Here is a 13,601-nt window from a genome sequence, read left to right as displayed (position 1 = left end):
CTTTTGGATGAGGAACTTAGTGTCATGGATAAAAATCAGTCATAGGACTGCAGGCATGTTTTCAATGGAGCCAACAAGCAGAAACAAACCCCAACTGAAAGAAATGTACAAAGAGCTTCACTAGTTATATTTGCAGTCATGTAGCAGGTTTTCTAAAATAGTGTTCTAGAAAATATATTTTTAAAAGAAAGATTCTGTAGAGTGATGAGAGGGACCCGGAAAGGAAGAAAGCAGAGAGGAATGTGTTGCCTTAAAGGGTCACACAGTTCTTCATTGCAAATTTTCAAGTGGAATCTGGATGATATCTTGTTGGGGAGGTTGTAGAAGGAATTCAGGTGTGGGTTGGACTCTTTGAGGTCTCTTTTAACTATAATATTCCACCTTAAATATTTCCCTCCCATGTTTACAGTATCACTGGGTAGGGGATTGATTTTTTTCTGACAGTTTGCTTATTTTTTTCCCCTCTATAGAATTCAAAGATGACCTAACAACAGAAAATCCATAGATATGGACTCTTCCTGGAATAAAAAGGAATTTTCCTCATTTCTCACTCTGTTGCATTCTTCTTGCATTTTCTTGACTTCTCTACCAAGACCCCAGGAACCTTATCATTGGGAAATCTATCATCCTGCATGATCCCATCTGCCTAGGTACTCAGCCCTTATCAGTAGGAGAACAGAGCTACAAACTCCTCAATCTTCCTTAAACAGGGAGGCACAGGAAAGACATTTCCTCATTTCCCACCCAGATGCACTCATTTTGGATTTCTTTGATTTCTCTACCATGCCCCTGTGCTGGGTACTTTCCCCACTTTTTTCATCTTTTTCTCCCATTAGCTCCTTGAGGACTATCTTTTTCATATTTCTTTCCTCATCACTGTGCTATAGCACAATGCGGGGCATATACTAAGCACTTAATAAATGTTTATTGACTAAAACTTAACTGAGAAAGAGAGCCTAGAATTGGAAGGCCATAGATAGGAGACCAAAAAAAAAAAAAATCCAGGTCATTCCTCCAGAATCATTATGATCTCTCAATATGAGTGTCTACATTTTGAAGTGGCCTATTTTTGAGGAGAGAAGGAAGAATAACAGTGACTCACAAACTTGCCAAAGTTCTACAGTTTTCTGAATGAACTTCTCTGTTGCAGAGACTTTGGCTGTTTGTCTTAAATATTCTACAGGAACCTGCATGAAAATTCATAGGAGAAAAAAATTTGTTTTCTGATATCCACTTGGTCCCTGAAAAGTGCTGACCTGGCAAGTTTCCCCATTGCTGAAAAGCTTATTAGCGCAAACCTACACTAAGTCAATCTTTTGATTCAGAATATTATAAACGTGCATTTTTTTCACTTGAGTTTGAACTAAATTTGGAGGCATGGACCACAGCAATTTAAAATAGGGTGGTTATAGGAAACAAAAGACCAGCTGAGGGTGTTTTATAAGTAAATACTGAGAAAGACTCAAGGAAATTATTAGTTTAGGACCAAAGAAAGGTCATGTTAAGCATTATCCAGTTATATTATGTCTGAAATGTCATAGTGTCATTATATCTTGATTTCTAGTGTTTACAAAGTGTCTGTGTACGGAATCATTTAAAAAGGGGGCATCTAAAGGAATATAAATGCCTTTAGGGTGGGAAACATTTAATTATGATTTTTATATCCTCCACACCTAGTCCAGTGTCTCACACATAGTCAGCAGATAGAGTTTGATGGCTGCTTATTGAAATACATGGTAAAGCTTTTAACTTCCCAGTCACAAGTCTCTCACTGACACAATCCACCATCAATAGCTGCAGAGAACTTTGCAAGGGACCCTGTGGTATAAAAGAAAAGAACCTAACTGAATGGGTGTCCATTCCCTCACCACACTCTCCTGGAGGGAGCTGGGATGCAGTATCCAAGGCATACTTGTTGCATTGTCAGTTTTTCTCTGACATTCTTCTCTCAGACCTTCCGGGGGTTACTCCCTGAGCTGCCAAACCAATCTTCAGGCACTATTTACTCGACCTGCCATGGGATTTTTTTCTATCACAAAGAAGTTCAGTGTGCTCGTTCCCCTAAGATTAAAAGTCGATGGAGCCACTGTGCTGCTTCCCCCGCTTCCCCACCAGTTCTTAAGGTCAAGTGCTATATTGATGTCAAAAATCCAGGGGGGGAGCAAGAGGACACAGGAAACAGATACCGGTGATCCAGAGGCAAAACAGGAAGAGTAAGAGGAGCCTCCAGGACTGAAAGTGCAACAGACAAACTCAGCAGGTATTGAAAAGAAATAAAACACACATCTAGCCCCTCTTACAGAGCCACATTGTAATCCCTGGGAAGCAGCAATTGCTCGGTAATAGTTCGTCACTATTCTCTTTCCAAAAAAGAGCCAAGTATTCAGCTCTGAGCCTGGTGTTGGTAACCCCTGAGCCATCAAGTTATTTTTCTACACAGGTGTCACTGCATTTTTGCATGCCTGGTGTGCTCCCAGATGTTCCGATTTGGCTCAGGAACCAGTTCCTTTCCCTCCACAGTGATTTCCGTTTTGATTCTGACTTTCAAGTTGGGCCCCACATCCATCTTCCCCCCACCCCCATGTGGCCTTCTTGTTTGTTGTCTTCCATTTCAGTAGCAAGATTCTTGGCCAGGAGAAGCACCCAAGAGGTGCCAATGAAAACAATGTGGTTTGAGTGACCTACTTCTCTCCCTCTTTCTCCCTTTTTCAGCTTGAAGCCAGCAAAGGAAAGGTTGGCTATTTTCTATTGGTCCACCTTTGTGATGATATCTGAAATGTAGATCCTGATAGAGACACCATGTCACATATCATGTCCTAAGGCAGAGGACATCTTCTTTTAAACTACATGTAACAGTTGCCTCATCTTGCTTCCCTTTCTATTGCTTTTTCCAACTGGTAAAGTACCTTACCCCCTCTGTTCATCCATTCTAGAAAGTGTTTCCAATTTGACAGGTTTGTAGGGGGGAAAAGTTTTAAGTTTAGAGTTGGAGAGAAATGGGTTTGAATCTCAGCCCTGGTACTTAACAGTTGTGTGACTTTGGGCAAGTCTTTTAATACTTCTGGGTCTCAGTTTCCTTATCTGCAAAATAGGTCATTGGACCAGATGGCCTCTAGGGTCCCTTCTCTGGCTCTAAATTGGTGATACCACGATCCTATGATTTTACAGGATCCCCAGGTTCTGTGAAATAACTGTGATGTGGAGAATATAAAAAGTCAGAGGATTTGCATTCAAATACAAGCCCTCATACTTACTAGACATGACCTTAAGCAAATCTTTTTATCTCTTTAATATCCAGTTTCTTCTTTGAGGGCCCTTCCAGCTATAAAACTTAAGGAAAAAGTGAATCCTTCAAAGGACCTTGATAAACTTGGTCTCCAAAACTCATCTTCCTGAGTTCAAATCTGGCCTCAGACACTTACTAGCTGTGGGACCTTGGACAAGTCACTTCCCCCTGTTTGCCTCAGTTTCCTCATCTATAAAATGAGCTGAAGAAGGAAATGGTGAATCATTCCCACATTTTTGCCAAGAAAATCCCACATGGGGTCACAGAGAGTTGGAAATGACTGAAATGACTGAACAACAACAAAAAAAACTGATTGCTGATAGAGTCAACAAAACCTCAGCTAAATGAAATAAAATTAACACCTAAACAGTGTACAAGCACAATGTCCTAAAGGTGATAGAAGGCTTTTACATGCATGAAATGTGAGCAAGGCTACTGAAGTTACTATGTAATGCTCAAACCCCATGTATAAACCCATGGTAACAATGTCACCTTCAAAGGCAAAGACCAGTAATCCACAGCAATAATTAAATCCCCAGCTAGAATCGCAAAGAGACCCCTTGTATCTGATGATTCATAATATGTCCTGGCAGTAGAATACACCCCTCTGGAGAAGAGATCCATGGCCAAGAACAGCCTTGGGAATGGTGTCTAAAGCATCAGGACATGCTCTACTATGCTGGTCCAGGGCAGCCTGGGTTTGATATGAATCCAGAGAAATTTGCCTTGGCTCCTCATACCTTCACTGTAATTACACCACTGGCATTTTTAGTGTTTGTGAATTACAGATGGTTTAAGAAAAAGTTCTTGCTATTTGTCCTTCGGTTACAGTGAGTCCCAGATGTGCCTTGTCAAAAGAAAGATTTAGGGAGAGGGAAATTAAAGACTTAGACTCAAGGGCAGGATCTAAAAGTTTTATTTGGACTAATTTAAGGGTCATATCATACATGGCCTTGGAAAGAGTCTTTCTTTAATCCTGTGACCAGGGATTGATAGTCACACCATCTTGATAAATGTCAGGATGCAGGTCCTTACTTCTAAATGGTACCCATATGAAAAATGTCTAAGGGCAAGTAATGGGACCAACTGGGAGAGGCCCTAACACAGAAAATTCCATGTCATGTCTCCCTTACAGATTCTATTAATACCAACCCAATTGAGTTCCCTCAGATTCACCAAGGCTCTCCTCCAAAGAAGGAGAAATAAGCTAAAACTGCAGTTTCCTCTTTATATATACTCTAGTCCAAATAATGAGATGGAATCATTCCACTTAGTTGTGATTTTCCCTCCTTGGGGAGGGGAAGGGAATGAACATTTCTATAGTGCCTACTGCTTGTCAGGCATTGGGCTAAGTCTTTTACAAATATTTGATCCTCACAACAACTGTGGGAGGTAGGTGTTCTTATGATCCCCATTTTACAGTTGAGGAAACTGAGGCAAACAGAGGTTAAGTGACTTGCCCAGGGTCAAGGCACTTGAATTCAGATCTTCCTGATCCTAGGCCCATTGTGCCATTAATGTCACCACCTATTGGCCTCTTTGTGGGGTTAAGGTCTGTGAGCTAATTCCTTTTCAGATAGAGAAAAGGTAATCTCTCCACTGCTAACTAAGCAATAAAAGAAAAATTCTCCAATTGATCACATTTTCCTTCTTTCCCTTTGTACTAAAAGCAAATGTTCTACTATCAAGTCAAATCATTAAGCACCTATTATATACCAGGCATTCACAGAGGTTCCAAAAGTGTGTGATGCCACTCCATTAGGGGCCCTGGAATGATCCAGGGGGGTTGGTAGTAGCCTCAGATGCAACTGAGGGAGTGTTGAACAAAAACAAGGGGGGCAGTGGAAGCACAAGGAAAGAAGAGAAGAAATTTTTGAAAAACCTTTCATACATGTTTCAACTGCTGTATAACAGAGTTAAAATTGTAGTGATTACATTATTTTCCAAATAAACACCAAAAAAATGCAAGTTATACCCATTAGTAGTCAAGTCCACTGACAGGTCTTAACAAGCAAGTGTTGGCAGTCAAGTATGTAGAACATTGTTGGGAAGTTGCACATGCATCAGCAGGAATATGTGCACACAATGACTTGTTTACAGTATGATAGTATATAGTTACATGACACACTATTGCATCATCAAAATTTCTAAGCAGGGGGTGGCTAGGTGGTGCAGTGTATAGAGAGCACCAGCCCTGGAGTCAGGAGGACCTGAGTTCAAATGCAGCCTCAGACATTTTACACACTTACTAGCCGTGTGATCTTGGGCAAGTCACTTAAACCCAATTGCCTTGCCCTCTCCCCTCCATAAAGCAAAAACAAAACAAAACCAATAACAACAACAACAAAATTTCAAATCAGGAAAAAACCCACAAATTTACAATAAATCATCAAATTTAAAATAGGCTTTTTTTTTAGAAAAAAAAAAACGTTTGAAATGATACCATTTTTTAAAAAAACATAAAAGGGTTAAGGATTTGTGGGGGTTGGTAGGGCGCTGAATATATATATTTTTTAAAGGAGCAATAGGCCAAATAAGTTTGGGAATCTCTGGGCTACAGAAACAAAGAAAGGCAAAAAAAAAAAAAAGTTACGATCTAATGGAGAAGTCAACACCCAAACAACTATGTACAAATAAGATAGAGGCATACGGGATAAATTGAAAATAATCTCAGGGGGAATACTCTTTAAGGTTAGAGAGGACTAAGAAAGGTTTCTTGTGCATGGAAACTGGGTCCTGGGTGTCCTGGAATAGGCCAGCTCTGCATCAGTCTCTGAAGGTCCCCAGTAGCCTGTGTTGCCCCAATTGCCTTGGTGGCTATGCCTGATCTCCTGTGGCATCTTCCATCTTTCTATAACTTGCCCTTGAATCACAGTTGTACCAAGCAGGAGAGCTCTGAGGGCTTCAGCCAAGTGGAGTCATTGACCTTGTCTCTTCGCTCTTTTACCTCATTATATTGAGACGCCCCACTGAGCTCATCTGCTTTCTTTCACCCAGCCCTTGGCATAGCCAGCGCTTTTCATTTTCTCTATTTTTCTACTTGTCAGTCTGCTTTTATAGGGAAACCCTAATTAGGTCTGCTTCTTATTTGTTCCTGTAGGACAGATAAGAATGCCAGTCCTGGTGACTGTACATCCCCAACTTTAGCACTTGCTAGCTATATCACCTTGGACAATTCATTTGATGTCTCTGAACCTAAGTTCCTTCATGTAGAACATTGAAATATTCCCTGCCCTACTTACCTCCATGGGCTTGTTGTAAAGATCAAAAGAAGTCTGTGTGTCTCTGTGTGTTTTTGAGAGAGAGAGAGAGAAATGTCTATAGATATCTTTGCAAACAGGGTTATTGCAAAAATCAAAAGAAGACATTAGATATCACTATCTTTAGATAGCTACATTAATGCTATATACAGATATATACCTTATATATATTTTAATATATGCATATATTATGTCTATATAATGATATCTACAGACATTAATAATCAATCTATACATGAAAGTGCTTTGAAAGATAGAAAGCTGCATAAAAATGTAAGGGATTATAGTTCTTGCTAATAATAGTATTATCCCAAGCTCCTTTTTCTTCCCTAAATCACCACTTTTCTTTCTATCACATGCCATCACATCTCCCTGTCCTCAGTGATGTGATAATTATGTGAGGTCATCTATTGTTCTTCCCTCCTCAGGTCTCATTTCATTCCTGTCTCCTCATACCCCTAGCCGCAGTATCAAAGATGCTGCTAGAAGCCAGCCTTTATTGGGCATTTGACATACTGCTAAGGGTTAATACCAGACAGATAAGATGGTAAGATAGTCTATTGGAAAGAATCTGAATTTGGAGCCAGAACAATAAGGTTCAGGTCCTGGCCCAGCCACTTACTAGCTGTGTACTCTTAAGCAAGTTGCTGCTGTCTCCTTATCTGTAAAATGAGATTGGATTAGATTACTTAACTTGAGGTTTATGGATTCTCAAGGAATCTGTGGATAGATTTCAGAGGGTCTGTGAACTTGAATTATATCTTTATTTTCATTAAGCTCTAATTGAAATGCAGTATTACCGTCAGTTATATGTTCTCAGCATTGTTAGCATATTAAGTAGATCCCAGAAATTTGTCTCATCACCGTCTTTATTGATTTCCTCTATGATTTGTTTTTTGACCCACTCATTACCTAGGATTTCATTGTTAAGTCTCTATTTAAGTCTGGGTCTTTTCTTTGTGATCTCTGGAATAATTACTATTTCTTTTGCCTCACAGTATGTAAAGTATGTGTTTACTATTTCTGACTTTTTACATTTTTTGGCAATATCCCAATGCCTTATTATGATGGTCAATTTTTGTAAAAGTTCCATATGGTACATATGGTGCTAAGAATTCTTTGATTATGAATGTAAGCAACAAGCTACCATAACACGAGCAATTCCTGTGACTTTGTGAGCGATAGAAATCACAGACATTTTCTTATCTCAGTACAATTGTCTCAAAATATCTCAAAAATATCATTTACATTCATCACTACTTCGAAATTACTATGATTATCTGATCTACCTCCAGAAAACAGTCTTTCTGTCTACAGACTGTATTGCAATATCACTGGTTTCCTTTGTAAACCCGTGCATTTTATTTTATGTACTTAAAAACAGTGTTCTGAGTAAGGGCCCATAGACTTCACCAGGCTTCCAGAAGTGTCTTTAATACAAAAAGGCAAGGAACCTCTGAGCTAGACATTAAGGTCTCCTCCAGCTCTAAACCTATGACCTTATGAAACAGCTGCCACTCTCAGGAAAATAAATGGAATTGAAATGCAGATATTCATTCAGAACCAAATGTACCATACCCTGCCCAGAAATCTGACTATAAAGCCCAATGACCCAGCTGAGCCCCATCTCACAGTCTGGAGAACATACTGAAGGCAGCAGCAGCTCCTTCCTCCAAAACATAGAGGAAGCTTTGTCTGTACTGTGAGTCTGAGCTGCAACGCCTGCTCTACAATCCTCATCTGAGGATGGAACTAATTCTGAGACTTCTGATTGTGAAGCATGCAGATGAGCGTCCAAGAGAACGAATTCCCAAAAGAACAATTCCACTTTAGATGGGAGATTCTCTTATCCTTATCAATGGAAGGCTTACATAAAACAGACCCAGCCTCTGGAGACGACTGCTATTCATGGTAAGCCTAGAAAAGAAGAGATGTGAAGTTAATGAAAAACAAATGTCAGCTTTGGCAATGGATAAGGTTGACGTAAGGGGGTTTTTGCCCCCTCTCCAGTGTTAACAAAAAAAATTAATTGTCATAATGAGATAGAGCTGAAAGAATACTGAATGTTCTTTGACCATTTGTGTTCCCCAGCTGAGCTCTTGATTGGACACATTTAACGTGTGGAAATGACATTAACCGAGTATTTAATATGTCACTATCAAATTAAAGATATAGTTCATAAAAACCTATTGGCTTCAGAAGAAAACTTTTAGATTTCTAGAGCAGTTAGACTTTTTCACAATAGCTTACACAATAAGTGTTCCTTCTTTGTTTAGAGCTGTGAATTCATGGATCAAATGAGATCATTTATATAAAGAATTTTGCAAAACTAAAAACATAATATAGATGCAAATTATTACCATAATCAGCAGCTGTATAGGGAACTCCTATCCTGGAAACTCCCTCCACCCATGTAGAACAACAGCTTTTCCCCCAAGGGCCCTAAGATGTTAAGTGGTTTGCCTAGGGCAAAACAGCTAGTACCATTTATGTAAGAGGTAGTGTTTGAACCAGGTGTTCCTGACTTTAAGGCCTACCTCCTAGTGACCATGCCACTCTCTCTTTTTGAAAGAATATTAAAGATAATCTAATCTTATCTCATTTGATAGATCAAATTGAGATGCAGAATAATTTCAGAAAGCTAATTAGGGCATTATAATGGGCATTTCCCCCCAAAAAAGCAAGCAAGAAAAATTGAGTCTTATACACTTGTGAGGAGAAGATTGTGTTGAAACATTAATATGAAATGGTGGTAGACTGTGCACTAAAACATGCAAACAATCATGGCCGAGGAAGAAAGGAAAAAGCTCACATGATTCATTTTGACTAAATAGACTTATAGGAAAAGGATACTTGGACACATTGAGTTGTGTTGCCCAAAGAGCAGTTGGGAGAAATCACCATGGCTGACAAGTCTTAGAAGCTTTTAGTCAGTGGGACCAGAAAACATGTCCTGCCTCTTTTGTTGAGGCAGTCTGACTGTAAGGTTGCCAGGACAGCACATTGACACCAATAGCCAAGACAGGTATTTGGGCCGCAACTAAGCAAAGAGCTCCCCTGTGGCTTACATAAATATTCAGCAGCTATTTTCTAATATCCACATGGGAACCAACAGGGGCTAAATTGTCCTGTTGTCTATACAAATCAGAGCTGTTCCTCTGTAAGAGATAGTTGATAGGTTTTGAATTTTGAAACTCATATTGAAATGTCATAAAGTTTAAAGTACCTCATTAACAACAACACATTGATTCCCAAAATAGTCAAGCTATCTGGCCATCTACTTCTTTATAGCATTATTGGTGCCATTGTGCTCTGGGTTCCATAATTAATCAATCAAACCATGTCACTGAAGAGAGGTGGTAATGGGGAACTCAGCTGAAAACAAACAACCCAGGGGCTACCTATAGAAACCGTAACGTGTTACAGCCGCTTGGACACATCAACTGGAAATGAAATGCATGTTAACATGCTGGATAGAGGGCAATTGTCCATCTGCATGGAGTTCATGTGAGCACCATCAACTTTTACGGTTTTGGTGGCAGAAGAATCAGTGTTTTTATTTCTTAGAGAGAAAGAAGGAAGCATTTATTAGGTAACTATTATGTACCAGACACTGTTCTAAGTACTTTACAAACATTATTTCATCCTCACAACAATCCTATGAGGGAAGTGCTATTATTATCCCCATTTTGTGGCTGAAGAAACTGAGACAGACAGAAGTTAAGTGAGTTGCCCAGGGTCACACAGCTAGTGAGGCCAGATTTGAACTCTTCCTGACTCCATGCCCAAACTCTTAAGTAAGTAAGTGGCACATAGGCTGAACTTGAAGGGAATTGCTGCTTTTGAAAAATAGAGATTAAGAAACAAAACCTTCCAGGCAAGAGCCTGTGCAAAGATATGGAGACAGGAGATGCAAATCGTACATGTAAAAACAAATAGTTCAAATCAGACAAGTAATAGTTTGCCCCTTTGAGACTTAGAGAAACTGAAGGTCAAAAAAGAGTGAAATAGAAATATAAACACTGACACCAGACACAAAAGAACAGTCCACACCTTAGAAAGTGTCAGGGGCTTGAAAAGTTCAATTGCATGTAAAATGGACAGAGAGACAATGAACACAGGGTATAGACTGTATTAATAACATTCATTCCTGGCCTCTCACCTGTATAAGACCCCTGTAGAATTCTGGGAAGTATACTGTGTATTGGTGGGGGGAATTGTTCTTCCTATGCCATTTGAGCAAATGCCATTGCTAAAAAATAATCTATTAGCGATTGTTAAAAAGAAACACACCAGTGGGGGCTTGTAAGTTAATGTTAAAAGGATCTACCCATGGGTTTACCCCAGAACCTGAAGTAACAGGTGCCCTTTTGGGGCCCTAACCTACAAGGGCCAGTGCAAGTTGGTAGAGTGAGCCCAGAGGGAGCATCATATATAGAAGGTAGTATGTGAGACTGCCTAATATGTAAAATGGGAGTCAGATTGTGAAAAATATTAAAATGCCAAAGAAAGGAATTTGTATTTTATATTAGAGGCAATAGGGAACCACGGAAACTTCTTGAGGATGGAAGTAATATGGTCACAATTGCACTTCAAGAATGTCAATTTGAGGTGTCTCTGCCGCCCAACTTTCAAGGGTGATGTGCAGAGCAATTTCAGCTGCCAAACCAGCCATTCCTGAAACACAGCAGATAATGGAAGAGGTAAAGGCACAGCTTGAAGAGAAAGAAAATAGGAAGATTCCAGTCTTTAAGAGTATGGAATTTTAAAGTCAAGTGGTTGCTGGAATAAACTACTTCATTAAAGTTCATTAAGGTTTTGAACACTAGTATATACATATATATTTATATGTATATGCTAGTGTTCAAAAGTCTCCCTCATGAAAACAAGCCATTGGTTCTATCCAGTTACCAAAACAACAGAACCAAGAATGATGAATCGGCCTTTTTAATGCACCATTTTAAATAGTGGCCTTTATATGGGTACATTATATACATCATATGGCCAGGCATTAAAATTTGGGACAAGAACAGAAATCTGATATTTTAAAAAATGCCAATTTGACATCTCTATGATGAATGAATCAGAGAAGGGAGAGATTGGGTTCCAGAAGAACTAATTAAGAGGCTATTTATTGAAGGCAAGAGGTGATAAGGGTGAATGTAGAGAAGGGGATGAATGGCAGAGATATAGTGGAAGTAGAATCAATAAGATGTAGCAACTGATGGAATGAAGGACAGGGTGGGGCACAAGGGGAATGAGCGAGAGAAGAGTCCAGGATGATTACTGGGTTGTAAATTTGGGTGAATGGAAAAATAGTCATATGAGTTGTACTAGATGACTCAAAGCTGCTTTCTAATTCTGAGATTCTATGACTCAGAAATGTTTTAAATTCTTGTTTTTTGTTTGTTTAGAGGGAGGAAGGCAGGGCAATTGGAGTTAATTGACTTGCCCAAGGTCACACAGCTAGTAAGTGTCAAATGTCTGGATTTGAACTTAGGTCCTCCTGATTCCAGGGCAGGTGCTCTATTCACTGTACTACCTAGCTACCCCTAGTTTGAATTCTTAATGTGCTACCACTGATGTTCCCTGTGACTGTGGACAAGTCACTTTACCTCCAGGAATCTCAGATCCCTCATTTGCGAGTTTGAGTTAGGTGATAATAACAATAGCTGGCATACACAGCACTTCAAGATTTGCAAAGCACTTTACATATATGAAGTCACTGGATTCCCACAACAACACTGTGAGCTAAGTACTTATATCCCTGTTTTACAGATGAGGAAACTGAGACTCAAAAGAGATGATGTGGGAAGGAAAGTGAGCAGATGTGGGAGATGGGATTTGAACATAGGACTCTATCAACCCCAAATCCCTCTTACCACTATCCCATGCTGCCTCTCAAAGGTCCAGCCTGACCATTCTCTTATTCTGTAGATACCTCATATTCCAGCCTGTATTATTTCAGATAGTTCTGAACTGTGTACAATGTGGCCAAATGAATGTTGCTCTGAAAATATCAATCTTGACATCTTCTGACTTATACATCCTCCCTCAAAAAATACTTTTCTAACAAACCCATCTAGAGTAACCCATTGAGAAAAGGTATAACATGACCTTGGTACATGCATCACACAGCTTGTGTTTCATTTCAACTATCTCTTTGTTTCCTGTGAACATCATTTGATTTATTGCTGCTGTCAGAAGACCCCCTTGGTTTCCAGTAAGAAATGGAAAGAGATTGCACGGCCTACATCCCAGATGTCCAGTGGCTTGGCCTACGTGTCATCTGCAAAAACATTAGTGGTGTATTTCTGTTTTCCAACTTTATGTGAGAAAAATCTAGACTTGAAATTTTCCTTTCCATTGTGGGATTTGGTGTCTTTAGACTTTCGAATATCTAGGTTAAAAAAAAAAATGAAAAAGACCTGGAACAAATATTGCCAAATGTTATAATTACTATTTGAGTTATTGAAGCTTTGTCAGATATTACTAATTATTTGGAGACCTTAAAATATTTTCAAATGTTACCTTTTCTGTAAAGAAAACCTTATATAGTGAATCACTGCTGGGCTTGGAATCAGGAAGTCTTGGTTTCACATCCTGCCTCTGACATTTACTAACAGCATGATCCTGGACAAGTCACCAGCAACACCCTGGGTAGGATTTTTTTAACTTGGAGTTTGCAAACTTTTAGGATTTTCTTGGCAAGGATACTGGAGTGGTTTGCCATTTCCCATCTCCAGCTCATTTTATACAGATGAGGAAACTGAGGTAAACAGGGTTAAGTGACTTGTCTGGATCAGACAGCTAGTAAGTGTCTGAGGCCAGATTTGAACAAGATGAGTCTTCCTGACTCCAGTCCCAGCACTCTCCCCACTGTACCACCTTCCTATCTCTCAGCAGCTATATTCTGACTAATTATTCTTGATAACTAGGTGCTAAGCTCAGTTGTCTGTGACCAGATGTAAATGATATCAGCACCCTCTAAATTTCAGAATCCTGAAGAAAAACCTGATCATCTCTCCCAGCTCTGACTGTGAACTCAGTGGATG

At 39.5% G+C, this 13,601-nt stretch overlaps 1 pseudogene; it reads left to right on the top strand.

The window, feature by feature from the left end:
- The first annotated feature begins 11,186 nt into the window (after positions 1-11,186).
- LOC138174895 (cystatin-B-like) lies at positions 11,187-11,514 on the top strand (annotated as a pseudogene).
- Positions 11,515-13,601: the final 2,087 nt, after the last annotated feature.

This window comes from Petaurus breviceps, unplaced genomic scaffold (genome assembly GCF_028583685.1).
Source record: "Petaurus breviceps papuanus isolate PSGF00001 unplaced genomic scaffold, PetGlider_PUasm1.0 76, whole genome shotgun sequence".
NCBI lineage: Eukaryota > Metazoa > Chordata > Mammalia > Diprotodontia > Petauridae > Petaurus > Petaurus breviceps.
The sequence above is the reverse complement of the archived record's forward strand: the minus strand, read 5'-3'. Positions and strand labels throughout refer to the sequence as shown.